Raw genomic sequence first — 4,552 nt, 5'->3', positions numbered from 1 at the left:
CATGTAAAAAGTATTCGAGTTCAGATTCTTGGAACTTTGCGTATTGTTCAAAACTAATAACGAAAACTAAATTATAAATGGGTAAAAGGCTAGGCGTTTCTCAGTAGCTTTTTTGCGCCACGTGGCAAAAGTATTCGAGTTCAGATTTCTGGGACTTAGCGTATTTTTCAAAATTGATTATGCAAATTGAAGTACAAATGGGGCATTAGCTAGGCGTTGCCCAGTAGCTTTTGGCGCCACATGGAGGAAGTAGTCGAGTTCAAATTTCTGGGACGTAGCGTAGTTTTCAATCATAATAAACCGAATCAAACATAAAAATCATGAAACTTACACCACGTCCCTAGGTTATGCACAAAACGTAACGATAAAGTGCCGGCCAGGTTAGAGGTGCACCAAAATTGTGTACCGATTAGGAAAAGTACTCTATGTTCCTATGACTTGGGTGAAAAGTGTTGATTAACTGCTGGTTAGGATAGACAGTTGCTTATCGTACACATCGCAAACGAACACCCCTTAGTGAGCAGTAGCAGAAGTCGATGGAACAAAGCGAATGCATTACAAACTGATCAAGTAAAATAAGGAACGCTACGTACTAGGACTTCTTTCCAAGAATGGTGTCCGCGACGGGAGGGCAAGCGTCCTTCCCAGGTTTCCCTAGTAAACCTTGTATGGTAAACATACCCAAGCGTGTCCGTAAGCACGCAACGATAGTCACGAACGAGCACATACCTAGGGAAAGTACTCTACGTACTAGGACTTCTGTCCAAGAATGGTGTCCGCGACGGTCGGGCACTGTGACGCAATTACCAAATCCTAGAATCGTACAAGCAGTGTGTACAAACATAAACATTAACGCGTTCGCTCGGGCTGCGCCGTCCGTGTTGAACACAAATGTGGGTGATTATATGAGTGGATAGACAAAAACATGCGTGGCGAAGACAGTTTTCTGCACGATGTGCACATAGCTCATTTCGTCGTCCCGGGCTAATGGAACAACACAAAAATATCGAGTATCTTTCTAGGTTTCTGTTATAAAAGGACAGGCCAAAAGGTGACCGGTTGAGATAAGCATTTTAAGCATACAAGCACTTAATTGCAACTTTTGATACAAAAACTAAGAACGTACACGTAGATTGTATCAACATGGACATCCATGATCGCGTACGCCCGGGCTGCGCCCTCCGTGTTGTACTTTCCCTGATTGGTACACAATTTTGGTGCAAGTGTACCAACATGGACATCTATGAACGCGTACGCTCGAGCTGCACCCTCCGTCTTGTACTTTCCCTGATCGGTACACAGTTTTGGTGCACGGCTATCCCGACCGGCAACTTGTACCAACATCGACATCCATGAACGCGTACGTAGCGTACTTTCCCTGATCGGTACACAATGTTGGTGCACGGCATAGGAAATGGGCTTAAAATGGTCAAACTCAATCCATTTCCACTAAAGATAGTCAATAACAGCTGTGCCGATGAAGTAGGGCACGATGCAAGTCAATGTTATTTAATGAATTACATGTTCACCATACATTTTAGTACAAAATTGCTCGGTCAGACCTACAAAGTGCTATATCTCGAATACTAAACGTCGCAGATGGGTGTCGTAGAACAATTTTAAGTTCGTCAAACGATTCTACATCCGATTCTGGATAGTGGTTTTTCGACCACTTTTCAACATTTTGTGACACCCCGAACCTAGGGGCAGCTCCCTAGCTTTTTTCAAAAATGTGCACCGAACGGGCCAGAGAGCTCGAGTAGTCGAAAATTTTTTTTTTGCTAAAACCCCTCAAAACGTGTCAGGAACGCACCCTAGATGATGAAAAGTGCAACCAGAATGTCAATCGACAACATGCCCGGGGGTACAAATTTGCTATACGCGTCCCTAGGTAGGGTACTTTTTCATACAAACATCAACGTGTACGGTGCACAAAGTGCGCGGAACAAAAATTGCTCGGTCAGACCTGGTACGGGCCATAACTCGAATACTAAACGTCGCAGATGGGTGTCGTAGAACAATTTTAAGTTCGTCTAATGATTCTACATCCGATTCTGGATAGTGGTTTTTCGACCACTTTTCAACATTTTGTGACACCCCGAACCTAGGGGCAGCTCCCTAGCTTTTTTCAAAAATGTGCACCGAACGGGCCAGAGAGCTCGAGTAGTCGAAAATTTTTTTTTTGCTAAAACCCCTCAAAACGTGTCAGGAACGCACCCTAGATGATGAAAAGTGCAACCAGAATGTCAATCGACAACATGCCCGGGGGTACAAATTTGCTCTACGCGTCCCTAGGTAGGGTACTTTTTCATACAAACATCAAAGTGTACGGTGCACAAAGTGCGCGGAACAAAAATTGCTCGGTCAGACCTACAAAGTGTTATATATCTCGAATACTAAACGTCGCAGATGGGTGTCGTAGAACAATTTTAAATTCGTCTAATGATTCTACATCCGATTCTGGATAGTGGTTTTTCGACCACTTTTCAACATTTTGTGACACCCCGAACCTAGGGGCAGCTCCCTAGCTTTTTTCAAAAATGTGCACCGAACGGGCCAGAGAGCTCGAGTAGTCGAAATTTTTTTTTTTGCTAAAACCCCTCAAAACGTGTCAGGAACGCACCCTAGATGATGAAAAGTGCAACCAGAATGTCAATCGACAACATGCCCGGGGGTACAAATTTGCTCTACGCGTCCCTAGGTAGGGTACTTTTTCATACAAACATCAAAGTGTACGGTGCACAAAGTGCGCGGAACAAAAATTGCTCGGTCAGACCTAGGACGGGCCATAACTCGAATACTAAACGTCGCAGATGGGTGTCGTAGAACAATTTTAAGTTCGTCTAATGATTCTACATCCGATTCTGGATAGTGGTTTTTCGACCACTTTTCAACATTTTGTGACACCCCGAACCTAGGGGCAGCTCCCTAGCTTTTTTCAAAAATGTGCACCGAACGGGCCAGAGAGCTCGAGTAGTCGAAAATTTTTTTTTTGCTAAAACCCCTCAAAACGTGTCAGGAACGCACCCTAGATGATGAAAAGTGCAACCAGAATGTCAATCGACAACATGCCCGGGGGTACAAATTTGCTCTACGCGTCCCTAGGTAGGGTACTTTTTCATACAAACATCAAAGTGTACGGTGCACAAAGTGCGCGGAACAAAAATTGCTCGGTCAGACCTGGTACGGGCCATAACTCGAATACTAAACGTCGCAGATGGGTGTCGTAGAACAATTTTAAGTTCGTCTAACGATTCTACATCCGATTCTGGATAGTGGTTTTTCGACCACTTTTCAACATTTTGTGACACCCCGAACCTAGGGGCAGCTCCCTAGCTTTTTTCAAAAATGTGCACCGAACGGGCCAGAGAGCTCGAGTAGTCGAAATTTTTTTTTTTGCTAAAACCCCTCAAAACGTGTAGAAAACTGATTTTAGATGATAAAAAGTGCAACCAGAACGTCAAACGACAACTTTGTTGGGGGTACCCTTTTTACTCTACGGGCCACTAGCTTAGGCGCGCCAACAGCGCTTTCCTCTCGGGTTCCCATTTTTTGCCCTCCTGGGATTATGATCATTTACTCATTGCCTACTATAGGGAAGGTACCTTGCTTCGAGGTCAAAAATGAAGATTTCACCAAATCGTAGTTTTAACCTCTATTTAGTCGTAGGAGCATGGTTTGCAGTGTCCGTGGGTCATATAAGCCCCCGTTTGGGTCATACGTCCCCTCCCCGATGAAAATCGTCATATGACTATAGGCCGAACTTATGAAGCAAAAGTGGTGTCTGGTGGGTTCTGCCGATGATCTTAACCTATGATTTTGAGTTTCCACTCTTTCAAAACGTTTCCTGGAGCAGTACATCACGGGTCTACGGACCCAAAGACTTCGTTGCGATGGTTTCAAGCATAAAAGTTGTAACAGTTAAGGGTTTTTAATACGCGTATATTAAATCATTGCTTGAAACTAAGCTTCGTTGTCTTTAAACTCTGCAAGACCAATCGAACTTCTTAGGGAAACTCGAAGCATTCACGCTAAGCTGGTGGTGCAGGGCACATAGCGTGATGAAACCGGGTTTCCCTACCAAATGTGGCATATTTTTTCCCTGAGAGCGAAGCTCAGACCCACGTAGGGGAGAGCGAAGTGGAACTTAAATGTTCAATGCAGCAAATGTTCGCCATGCGGATAAACAAGTTGGAATAGTTCAATGTAGTGTAATGCAAACACGAATCGCAAATAACGATACGGGACCCAGAAGCAATTCTGCGGATCCCTCGGGGAGTGGTGAGTTGATATAAATTAGAGGTGAAAGTCCAAGTTGTTCGGGCTCCGGCTCGGCAGCCGATACGAGGTTCCTGTTGAGCTTGTTTGTACATCGCGCAGAGGCGCCGTTCGGTTCTAGCAATGATTCCCGCCACCATGTTCCATGCGTGCAGAGATCCGTTAGAGCTCGTTCAATGTGTCCCGCCGTGATTACGAAAAAGTCCAACAGTTGACTTAGTTGGGTGTGCGTCAAGTAATCGCGCAGAGATGCCGATCGGTTCCTAGCAATGTT

This window comes from Anopheles gambiae, assembly GCF_943734735.2.
Source record: "Anopheles gambiae chromosome X unlocalized genomic scaffold, idAnoGambNW_F1_1 X_unloc_2, whole genome shotgun sequence".
Lineage (NCBI taxonomy): Eukaryota > Metazoa > Arthropoda > Insecta > Diptera > Culicidae > Anopheles > Anopheles gambiae.
Note: the sequence above shows the minus strand (reverse complement) of the source record.